A 13,014-nucleotide genomic window follows, 5' to 3' on the forward strand; every position below is an offset into this window, starting at 1 on the left:
ACACATTTTCCTGGTTCTGATTCCAGTCATTCCAACTTCCATCAATTATTGGAAGAATGATGAAAACACTTAAGAGAATAAATATCTCAATCAGTCCAATGTTTATTGAGCCTTACTATGGATAAGGCACTGCCCTAAGTGCTAAAGGGGATACAGAAGTTAAAGGTACTCTTAAATAGTGGTATCAAACCCAAATAGAAGCAAATCCATGCAGCTGGCTTATTGACTTAGAAAAAAACCAAAACTAGCATTGTTTATATTGTATTATGGAGAAGCTAGGTGGTGAAATAGATAGAGTGCCAGATCTGAAGTTTGATTCAAATCTGACCTCAGACTCTTACCAGCTGTGTGACCCTGGGCAAGTCACTTAACCTGTTGGCTCCAGTTTCCTCAACTGTAAAATGAGCTGGAGAAGGAAATAGCAAACTACTCCAGTGTCTTTGACAAGAGAACCTCAAATGGAATTTTGAAGAGTCTGACATGACTAAACATGTTGTATTGTATTCTCATTTATTTTGTTAAGTATTCCCCAATTACATTTTAATCTAGTTTAAGAGAGTTTTACAGGTACCTTTCCAGTTTGACACCTCTGCCCTAAAGTACTTAAGCTTTATTTGTATATAATCTATATGCTAATTATAAGTAATTCTCATATCTTTTTTACAGTAAAATAATTTCCACAGTTGCCTGATGATTTCTAGGTAGCATCATATTAACTGAATTTGAGATACCTTAATCATCTACTTTAACTCTCAGACTTTAATTCAGACCTACAAGCCCCCCACCAGCCTCCACTTCTCCATATCAGAACTGAGTGGGATACACTCTCTGTGAAAACTACTCAAGGTGGGGAGAGAGAGAGACTATCTCAAAACTAGAGACAGACTTTTGTAAGATCAGACAGGCCTAAGTTCTGGTTCCCTAAGAAAGTACACAACTCAGGACCCTTCCCCCTCCCTTACTGCCACATCAGCATTATGTTTGCCAAACAAGGATATGTACTCTTGGATTGGCTATACCCTGTTTCCTTGTTCTTTGTCTTTTTTTGTGCCTAGACTGTAAGCCCAACTCCCAGCCAGTGGGAATAAGAGATAGTGGTGGGAGGAGGTTGGTTGGCCCTAGGGTTTATAACCTTGCTTTGTCTTCTGTAACAGGCTTCCTTCCATCAGCCCTTCCTGGTGGAGGTGATGCCCTCTTCTCCTGAGAACTGAATAGAAGCTTCCTGTTCTTACCTTGAGACATCTCTAAGTTTTTATAAAATTTGGGTAGGGGATTTTTGGGGTCTCTGCACTTTTGGGGTCCCTGTACCCCACACAGAACTAAAGGATAGGATCATCACCATAGAACAGAGAGAAAACCTAATGTCATCTAGTCCAAGCCCCTCATTTTACACATTAGAAAACTGCGACTCAGAGAAGTAAAAGTGGCTCTCCCAGGGTGCCCAGCTAGTAAGCGTCTGAGGTAGGATTTGAACCCAAGTATTCCTGACTCCAAATTCCACATGCCATATATTGCATGTGCTAGGAACTGAGGGTATAAGAACAGACATGAAACCGTACCTGCACTCAAAGAGCATCCATTATTTTAGGGTAGAGGGAGAAGAATAAAAGGAGAGGGGTAGGGAGTAAAGTAGAACTGGCTGTTTGGAAGCACCATGATACTTCTAGGAACAAGGAGGAGAATGGGTTCCCCCAGTCCTGGGGATCTAACAAGATCCCCAGCCTAGAAGACAAGAAAATGAGGATGAGTGGTGAATTATTCCAGTCTTGTTACATGAGGTTGCATCTGTAGACCCAGTTTCAGCACAGCATAAAGGAGGAGTCATTTTCCTCAAAGTGATGGAAGTTTGGGGCTGACCCATTCTTCCTCAGGCTCTTGGTTGCCACTGGCATGTATGCCTTTGGAGGGAATGAGCTGAGAGCAGCCCTTCAATGAGCAATTGCGGAACAGAAAGGTAAGCAGCCCAAAGAGAGAGCAAACTCAGCATCTCAACTTTAGGGTAGGGCTCGAATCAAAGAGCAAGCTGACGCAAGGGGAAGACATCTTAAAAAGCAATCCAGAAGCACTGACGTAACACTGAACTCTCGGCACCTAGTGTTGAGATTCAAGGTTTTTTCTCAAGAAGACTAGAGAGGTAGCATGGTGCCATGGAAAGGGGCTGCATTTTGAGTCCAAAGACCCAGGCTCAAATGCCTACATTCACTACCTGGGTCATTATTACTATTATTTTCAAGCCACTTCTCTTTATGCTTCAGTTTCCCCATTTATAAAATGAGGAGGTTAGACTAGGTAGCCTCTAAGGTTCCTTTAAATTCAGATAGCTAGATGGAGTCATGCATAGAGTTCTGGACTTGGAGTCAAGGAGCTCTGAGTTCAAATTCTGCCTTATACAGTTACAGGCTATGAGACCCTGGATAAGCCACTTAACTTCTCTTTACCTCAGTTTCCTTATCTGTAAAAATGGGGATACCTACCAACCAGGATAGCTATAAGGACCAAATAATATGATGTGTATGAGTTGCTCTGCTAACCTTAAAACACTGTATAAATGTTTGCTGTTATTCCTTGGCAGCTAGGCGGTGCAGTAGATAGGAGTGCTACACATGGAATCAGGAAGACCTGAGTTCAAATCTTGCCTTATACATTTAATAACTATATGATACTAGACAAGTCACTTAACTTCTGTCTGCCTTAGTTTCCTCATTTGTAAAATGGTAAGTATAGGGTCGCTGTCAGGAACAAATGAGATAATAAATGTAAAACAATTTGCAAACCTTAAATCATACTATAAATGTGAGCAACTATTATTATGATTGCAACTAGGTGGTGGAGTGGATAGATTGCTAGGTCTGGAGTCAGAAAGTAGTAGTAGTAGTAGTAGTAGTAGTAGCTGTTGTAGTGGTGGTGGTGGTTGTGTCTTTTCAGTTGTGTCTGACTCTCTACGACCCCATTCAGGGGTTTCTTGGCAAAGATATTGGAGTGGTCTGCCATTTCCTTTTCCAGCTCAATCCTGAGTTTAAATCAGCCTCAGCCACTTTTTAGCTGTCTCACCCCAGGGCAAGTCATTTAACCTCTGTTCACCTGAGGTTCCTCATCTGTAAGGTGGGGATAATAATATCACCCACTGCTCAGGGTTGTTGTGAGGATAATGTGAGATAATATTTGTAACATGTTTTGTAAATCTTACAGCTCTACATGAATGCTAGCTATTATTAAATCTATGATGCTTTGGTCCAATGAGAGAAAACAGTATTCTAACTCAGGAGCTCCAGAGCCTGGACAATGATCCCTTGGGGAAAAGTGCTGCCAACCTTTTGTTCTATGGTTTGCTATTTTTTGGAATGTAGCAGAGCTCCAACTCTAAAAGGGTCAAAAGGTGAATTCTTTCAGGCCACTGAGAATGTTAAGGACTCCCAAATGATTTTTTTCCCTGTTGCTTCCTCCTCCCTTGGCTGTAATCCCTGCTCCCCATTTACCTTTGCTTAAAAAAGGCTCTCACAGCAGATGGTGAGGAAGAGCAGGTGGGTGGGAACCTTGGCCTTGTACAGGGAAATGACTCAGGAAAATGGAAAGGGGGAACTTGCCAGTGGCTTGGTACTCTTGGAAGAGATTTAAGAACCCCGGAGAGCGCAGGGCTCTCAGGATTGTCATTGCCAGCTTATTATATAGCCCTTTCTTGTCTTGGGGCTGATGGACTGGCAAGAAACACAGCCCAGGGCAATGTCCAAAAGGCTTCATTGTTCTTCCTCTAGGCTAAATTTCTACTGCTACCCCTCCAGAGCCCATCGTCCCGGGTCTGTGACCCCATCCTTCTTTGGAATCCTCCTGAGGTATCCTCCTTTAACCACCCACATAGACTTGATCATGGCACAGTCAGGCAGCCGTTCAAAAAACACAAATGGTTTTGCTGCCTTGGGAGGGCATCTCATTTTAGTAAGCATTGTGAAAAACAAAGTAGGTAACTCACAGGCATGCAATTCAAATAATGAGGCTTGTTTAGCTTATCTTCATGTCAGTTCTACAATATGCCTGGGACATGGGAGCATAGATTTAGAGTTGGAAGGACACCCTTCTCATTTTACAGGAGGCCAATCCCCTCCATTTATGAAGGAGGAAACTGAGACTGAGAGGGTCACATGACTGGTAAGTGTCTGAGGCAGGATTTGAACTCAGGTATTTCTGACTCCAAATCTAGATGGTGAAATCATCTAGCTAGCAAACACTCAAGAAATGATTTTTTTTTCAATTATTCAGTTCAGCAAGCATTTGTTAAATAACTACTCTTTGCTCAGTGCTAGACATGAAAAAACAAAAATGAAAGCAGTTCTTGCCCTCAAGGAACTTTCTACTTGAGGAAACAATTCTTACAAAGATAAGCAAATATATATATATATATATATATATATATGGATAGATAGATAGATGATAGATAGATAGGTAGATAGATAGATAGATAGATAGATAGATAGATAGATAGGTAGATAGATAGATAGATAGATGATAGATAGATAGATAGATAGATAGATAGATAGATAGATAGATAGATAGATAGATGATAGATAGATAGATAGATAGATAGATAGATAGATAGATAGATAGATAGATAGATAGATAGATAGATAGATAGATGATAGTGGGGTCAAAGGCATTTCAGGAATTTCAGGACAGGGTGCTAGGAATTCCAAGAGGCAGGGTTGGAGAGGGAAAATGGCCACAAGAAGAGGACACAGCCTGGACAAATGCAAACAGCAGAGACATAGAATGTTGGCTAAAGGGAGTGATTAATCAAGAGTTCTCGTCTGCAGTTCTAGGCACTTAGTATTGGAAACTTTGACTTTTGAACAGTTTGTGACAGGGATGCTCTAGAGCGGCTGGGTAAAGCTCACAGGAGTCAGGAAAGAGGCTTGAAGATGGAACAAGTGAATCTGCCTGGTATAACCCCTTCTTCCCTTTTATAAATAGCATAGGCAACATTTGGCACACTCTTGTGAACTGGTTATCCCCATCCCAACTTGGCTAGGAAGTCACTGAAGCATAAGAGCCTTATATAATATTTGGTACCCTTTGAATACTCCTTGTCTAATGTCTTCCATTCTGTTTTATTTGGTCTTCCAACTGAATGTCTCTGTGTCTGTCTGTCTCTCTGTCTTTGTATCTCTGTGTCTCTGTCTCTCATCAGCCACTTAGTTTTTGTGATCTTAGAGTAATAGGAACAGCCATAGTTCATCACCTGTGTCTATAGGCAGCCATGACTAGGGTCAGTGTGAGACTAAGTTAGTGACCAGGATGAATTGGAGCTTCTGCTCCAAGAAAGCAGGAGACGCTGCCAAAGTCCATGTCTTTCAGGTGAGTCCTTAATGATGACCCTGGGGAGTTAGCCCTCAAGCCTGCTTCTTTAAATTCTGCCAATCTGACAAATCCTATTAGCTTAATGCTTCCCCACCCTCATTCTTTTCCTTCCATGCCACTGCTCTGTCTCCTTCACTGGATATTCACTATTCTGTGCCCTTTTGAAACCTGAGCCATAATTGAGTTTAATAAGAGATATGTTTAAAAGGAGAAGAGTGAAATTTACAGCACATGTAACATGGTACAAGAAATCAGTGTTTTCAAAAATGAGCTGATTAGTAATAGAATAATATTATACTGGAAGAAATTAAGAAAAAGATTCAGAGAGTACTGCGAAGACTCATATGGATGGATGCAGAGAACAATTTATACTATAATATCAACACTGTAAAAATGAACACTTGTGAAAGATTTAAGAACTCTTGTCCATGGAATGGCTAAACATGATTCCAGAGAACTGATGATAAAGCATGTTACTTCCTGACAGATAAGTTGATGGACTAACATGCAGAATGCAAAGCACATTTTTGGCCAATATGGGAATTTGTTTTGCTTAATTTTGATTATTTGTTATAAGGGTTTTGTTTTGTTTTGTTTTTCCAGTGGGGGGAATAAATGTTTGATAATTACACACACATTTTAAAAATAAAGAAAATTATAATGAAACAGTTAATTGACTAGAAAAACAATAGCAACAAATCTAAATGAGCTTTATTCTGATCTTGGTCCAGCCTAGGCCTGGTTCCCATCAGGCTAAACTGCTACCTTTGGCTGGTTGAAATGCCATCTGCATATCTTCCTTTCTAAGCCTCAAGTCAGATTCCTTCTTTTCCCCATGATACTATGAGAGATCTTGGCGCTGGCCATTTCAATTTGCCTAACCCCACTCACTGGTAAGGTTACAATTAGTGCCTCCTTCTCAGCCAATTGGCAAAGAAAGGCTTTCCTTGTCTCTAACTCTGGCCAGCTGCTCAAAGGCATGATCACTTTGAGAATAACTACATCATTCTACACCTTCATCACTCAGCAGGCATAGTAGTAATACACATGTAGCATATGGGTTATTACAGACAGCCTTAGATAGTCCAAAAAAACCTTCTTTCGTACAGCCTGTTCCAGTTGCTCCTCCAAAACTTTCTCTGCTTTAAAGGATTGTCATGTGCGTGTCTTATCAAAATTTCATCCTGTCTCTTCTTGCTTTCTCTGCCCACAACATCTCCAGAAGCATCCATTTCTTCATACCTCTGTCTACCTTAGGGAAGCATTTCTTCCAGATCATTATTTCTTGACTTACTGTCTATTTTCAGTCAAACATAGGCATAAAATGAGCAAATCTACAGCAATTACATTTTGATTACTTTGGCCTCAATCAGACCGGGATTATTACATTCAGTATGTCTTCTTACTCAAGGGATCACAAATTTCCCAGTAAATTAACAGCCTACAAACCCACCACGAATATATGTGGATTTAAGGGGAAAGAGTGTGTGTGACACAGGGTAACACATTATAAGTCTTAGCAGCAAGGGGATAGAAGGAAAATTAATTTCTCATAACTATGCACTGGATTTTCAACACTGTGGCTATATATTCTCAGAGTGTACTCTATGTCTTGACACTATATGATGGTGACAGTATGCATAACCATCCTGGTTTATGGTTTTCTGAATCTACTGGGAAATTTATAGTCCATAGTATCAAAATTTCAAATGTTTAGTATACACCCCAGATCTTGTCCCTTGAACATTATCCTACATTTAAGGTCTATGGTAGGTGTGGATTAGCATCCCCACTTAAAACCATAGCTCATGAGCCCCCACAGACATTTATCATTTACCCGCCAATCAAAGGACACAATAGTTCAAAGCAAAAGACATTTAATTAAACAGCACAGCAAGATAAATGACAAGGAATTTTCCCCTCAGATATATGCTCTCCTGCTTCTGCACCAGTTGGGGAGGGAACGTATGTAATGAATATATTTGACTAGGGAACATGCATTTCAAGGCACATGGGTAGGACTATTTATGGCCAGGGTGCAGGTATACCCCTGTGGCCAGAGCAACTCAAACTTCTGATACAACAAAGCTGCCAGTGTCATCTGACTATATTGTCAGGTCAATAGCTTCCTCAGCTCGACTGGGTTCTTTGTCTCTTTCAGCACATTCTTGCACTACTGGATGCTTCTGCTGCTAAATATTTCCCCTGTTGGGAATCTCTACTGCTTTGCTCTTTGCTCCCATCTACTGGAGTGTGGCTTTTAGGGTGCCATCCACTACAGGACTAGAAGAGGGTTAAGTTCTGTCAGTTAGGGCTAAGGGATCTACATTCATACCCAGCAGAATGCTTAGAATAAAGTTCATTCATCCTTTGAATTTTGTTTCCTCTTGCTGGGCTCTGTTCCCTGATCCTCATCCCCAATCTGACTTGGGGCTAGAAGCTTCATTTAAATCTTTATAAACACCCAATTATTAGTCTATGATACTTCAGAACATATTGGGGATTAAATTTAACAAAAATGCAAAAGAACTAGATGGAACTAAGGTAACAAGCTTCTTTTCAACTCCCATAATGCTCTGGTTATCATACACACTACCTTGGGTCAAGATTTAAGGAACCAAGGTGGTGTTAGGGGAATGGGAATCTGAAGATCTTCCCTGCCCCTTGGCCCTTTGATAAGCTTAAGTGACTCTGAGAACCTTCCCCGATTTGAAAATATACTCTGCCCCCTAATAGGCTGAATGTGGTCACATGGAGCCTATATCAGGAGGCTTGTTTTTCAGGAATGCCCACACGTTGTTACTTTGTAATCGGGCAGTGGGTCAAGACGGTTGTTACATTCTCTGAGCCAGGAGAAGGCTATATATACCCTGATGTGAGGTTTTGTTCTAGCACTCACTTTGATAAGAGTTGTGTGATTTGACCAGACAAGACTCTGGGCAGCCATTGAGCCCCCCAGCTTTGAAATCCCAGTTGTTGGTGCTTCCCTCTATGGTAACTGACTAGGTATGGATGCGATGGTCAGACAGTTGGAAGCCTATCTGCTGATATGTTTCTGTCTGCTTGTAACTTCTGCTTGTAACTTGTTTGTATTCTCTGAAGTTCAGGGTGCTGACTTTTTCCCCTGAACTAGATAAATGATATATGTTTGATTGATTAAAGTAAGATTGCTAACCCATTTTGAGTTGCTTTCCTTTAGAAAAGCAGATCTAGGAATTTATGGAATAAAACAAACATTTCTAAAATGTAGTACAAAAACAGATGATGATTGCACATGAAACTGCAAAGCTATTGTGCACAACTTGCTATTCCTTTAAAATATACAACAAAATTGTCACATAAATTTACTTTTTCTTCCTTCCCCCACCCTGCCCTAGAGATAACTACCATTAACACACGTGTGTGTGTGTAAAATTATTCTATACATCTATGTTTCTTTGGATGCATATAGCATCTTTCTTCATATATCCTTTATAGTTGATTTGGATGTTTATAATCAAAATAACTTATTCACTCAGTCATTCTTAAAACAATATTGCTTTTGCTATATACAATGTCCTCTTGGTTCTGCTCATTTAATTTGTCATTATTTCATGCATATCTTTCTGTGTTTTTCTAAAGTCATTGAGCTCATCATTTCTTATAGCACAGTAGTATTTCATCACAATAATAAATCACAACTCGTTCATCCATTCCCCGATTGGTGGACATCCCTGCAATTTCCAGTTCTTTGCCACCACAAAGAGATGCTATGAACATTTTAGAAGATTTAGGTTCTATTCCTTTCCCCCTAATTACCTTATGTTATACTAGTATAGAATTTTTTATAAATATGTTGATTTCAGTGTTTGCTATTAGAGTTTTATTTGGCTATATCTGTCATTCATTCCCTCCAAAAAATGAGGATTTGGAGAAGAAAAAATGTGTGTGTATGTGTGTATTTTATATCCACCACAAAATTGGATTGACCCAACCAAATGTTTTAGCAAAGTCTTTATACATACTGGTTCACTCTGCCATGGCAAAAATGTGTTCCAGGCCAAATGATTATTTAATGCCCAGTTAAGGCAACTGAGATAACTTGATGTTGGCATGCGCTCCCTTCTCCTCCTCCCCAATTTATACTCTATGGACTTTGTAATTGGCAAACAGCTTAAGTCTGACTGGCAGCTGCCGAATATCTCCAGGACATATGTAATGAAAAATCCTGTTTCTGACCTCAGCTGCCATATGCAGTGTTGAATAAAGGCATAGTCTGAAAAATGCTCATAGGGATGGATGAAACACCGAGGATCTTGACCAGGGCTGACTATACATAGAGGCGTAGTCATGGCTTCCTATGCAACATGACGTCATCTGTGTTGAGTGGGTTTCTCTGTCCTGCAGAAGATCTATTCCTCACTTTCTGATGAGTGCCTGAACTTCCATTAGCAGAGAGAAAAGGCTGGAAGTTCAAACACCAACAATAGAGGCTGTAACATAAGGTTAGCCTTGTTTCATCAATGTAACAGTTCTTCCTTATGGGCAATATTAGCTTCATGTCCAGTTTGATTTTTAAGTGTGAAATGAGGGTTGTATGTGCATATTTATGTATATGTGTATTGCATAGATATCTGTATGTATGTGTATATGTTTCTGTATATCACATGTTTGGTAGGTGTATATATTGCATGTTTTGGTATGCATATTTGTATATATATGAATACATGCGTATATGTGGTATGTATTATGTGTTTGTGTATGTATCTACCTATTGTGGTTGTATATACATAAATATGTATGTTATATGTGTGTGCATGCATGTGTATTATACATGTGTGTATGTTCATTGTATATATGTATTTTGTGTAAGTGTCTATATGTGTGCATGTGTTTATGCATTTTACAAATAACACACAGGAGTCACTTTAGGTTTTTGGTCTCCAGCCTCTAACAGGTTCATTCTTGATTTGGGCAGATAGGAAGGACAGGAAGACAACTTTGGAGGGGTTAAAAATCTTACTTTATTCTAGTCTAATCTTCTCATAATGAGAGCATCAGCTCCTAGAATATTCCCTAATCACTCTTCTCTCAGGGGCCAGTAAGAATATAGTAGAAACTGCAACTCCCAGGGGATCCCCTAAGCCTCACTGGGGCCCAGTTGAGGCAAGCACCCCTGATGGGAGCTGGTCAAGGCACACACAGCATTACACTGTCATGGTCCCCTATGGGTTCCCTGCTCACTGACCAGAAGAAAGTATCTTGGCAACATTAAGCTCACAGGTTAATTTTAGCAATACATCATTCAACGCAAGCATAGTAAGTATCACATTATGTCATTCTGTATCCACAGTGCAGCCTCAATAGAACTGCCTATCACTATGATTCTAGAAATTACTATCTAGGATCCTTGGGGCTATTTGGGGAGTTATTATCTAACACCTGGAAACTAGATATTGCCATGGGCATGGATCCTTGGGACTAAACCCTAAAAACAATAATGAAATCATCCTTATTTACAGTATGTATGCTTATGTGTGTATGCATACATACATAAACAAGTACATGCATACATATGTGTATATGTATTTCTTAGGACCAAAAACATGCAGAATGTCGGACCACATAGAACAGGCTCTGAATGCATAGGTTTGGCTCATACCATGGCACTTGGTATTAAGGCAGTTAGGTGATAAAGTGGATAGACCGCCAGACCTGGGGTCAGGAGAAGACTTGAGTGGGTATTCTGCCTTAGACTCTTACTTGGTGAGTGACTTGGAGCAAGTCACTTAACCTAATCAGCACCAGATTCCTTATCTGTAAAATGGGAAGAACAATAACACCTAACCTTACAGGGTTGTTGTGAATATCAAAGTGATACTGTATGCAAAGTGCTTTGAAAACCTTGAATCGCTCTATATAAATGCAATACTTAACTCCCTTGCTGTTGCATCATTTCATGCATTGGTGCTAGGTGAGGGAGTATCATTTAAATATCTCCTTCCGTGCTGGCACTGATGCCCATCCTTATGATTTTTTGACCCTTACCAAGCCTCTTAGGGGAGTCAGCTGGAAAGCATTTAGGTAGTGTTTACTGTGTACCAGTGCTGAGATAAGCCCTAGGGATTCAGAGAAAGGTAAAAATCATCCCTGCCCTCCAGGAGCTCATATTCTGATGGAAAGCATAGTGTAACCGAAAGAGTACTGGACGTGGAATCAGGAAACCTGGGTTCAGATCTTGACTTTGCCAGATACTTCAGTTAGTCAGTAAGCATTTGTCAGGCACTCTCTGTGTGCCAAACACCATGCTAAGTGCTTTACAAATATTATTTCATCTGTCCCACAACAATCCTGTGAGGTAGCTTGCTATTATGATCTTCATTTTACAGTTGAGGAAACTGAGGCAGACAGTTTAAATGATTTGTCCAGAATCCCTCGGCTAGTAAGTTGAGGATGAATTTGAATTCAGGTCTTCTGATTCCAGGGCCAGTGGGCTATCCATTGTGCCCCCTCACCATGCTGCCTATGCTTAAGAGGAAAAAAAAAAAACATGTGCACAAGAAAACTGACTTTTACTGGCTGTGTGCCCAGGGGCACATCTCTTACAACCTCAGTGCTTTAGGTAACTTTCCAGGACTCTAAGCTGCAGGAAACTCACTACCGCACATTGGTAGAGGGGGCACCTTGGACCTGTGAAATCAAGTTTGGTCCCTGTTCCCCAGTGGTAGGATTAGCAACAGTAGCAGCCATCATCATCATCATCTTCACCGTCTTTGTCCCCACTGCTGTCATAATAGTGGTGGTGGTGGTGGTGCTGGTTAGCGGTACTGTTGGTAGGAGTAAACTCCCCCCCACACCTAAGCTGAACATGTTTCACTTGATAGTTTTAAAAACTACAAAATTTCTATTGCAGGATCCTTGAATACGTTCTAAGACTGTGTTAAAAGGTAGGAACTCTCTTAAAAGTCCAGTTCTATTCCAACAGGGAAGGGGAGTCCCAAATAAATGTCAGATTTCCCTAATGATATGGCCCCTAGATGGCTCAGTGGGCAGAATGTCAAGGAATTCCTGAGTTTGAATCCTGTATCAGATACTTCCGTGACCTGGGACCACAGGTAAGTCACTTAACGTTACTGTGTTTCCTCATCTTCTGTAAAATGAGGATAATAAAGCACCCCCCACCCAGGGCTGTTGTGAGGATTGAATACATTAGTATGGAAAGTGCTTTGCAAACTTTAAAGCATTATATACATATTATATAAATAGTTATTATTAGCTATAGGGAGGGGAGGATGTGGGATAAGACGTGCAGGGACAGAGTGGCCTGACCATGTGTCCGTGAAATATTTGGAGAGTAGGAAAGAGCCAGGCCTGCAAATTCTTTATTGTGTTTCCATTTCATTGCACCATATTTAAACAAGGGATTGGGGGTGGGGGAGCAGTTTTGCTCTAAATAGTAGACCATGGCTGACTAGGCATGCCAATGTGGGCCTGACTCTGATGTTTTTCTAAGATTATCAGTTTCCTTCCTGATTCATTTTACATAGTAGCTTGCAGAACACTGTGGACAGGCAGGAACATGAGGGATACTGTTTTAATTCCTAGGAAAAGGGCCACCCAGTGGCAACTGACTACTACTGAGATTGCCTCTAGATAGGTTCACTAGGCTTAACCATCACGGTCTCT

At 40.5% G+C, this 13,014-nt stretch overlaps 1 pseudogene; it reads right to left on the bottom strand.

The window, feature by feature from the left end:
- Positions 1–12,198, bottom strand: part of LOC138159828 (vitamin K-dependent protein C pseudogene) — a 119,990-nt pseudogene extending 107,792 nt beyond the window's left edge.
- Between the last annotated feature and the right edge of the window lie 816 nt (positions 12,199–13,014).

The sequence above is a fragment of the Petaurus breviceps genome, unplaced genomic scaffold (assembly GCF_028583685.1).
Source record: "Petaurus breviceps papuanus isolate PSGF00001 unplaced genomic scaffold, PetGlider_PUasm1.0 178, whole genome shotgun sequence".
Taxonomy (NCBI): Eukaryota; Metazoa; Chordata; class Mammalia; order Diprotodontia; family Petauridae; genus Petaurus; species Petaurus breviceps.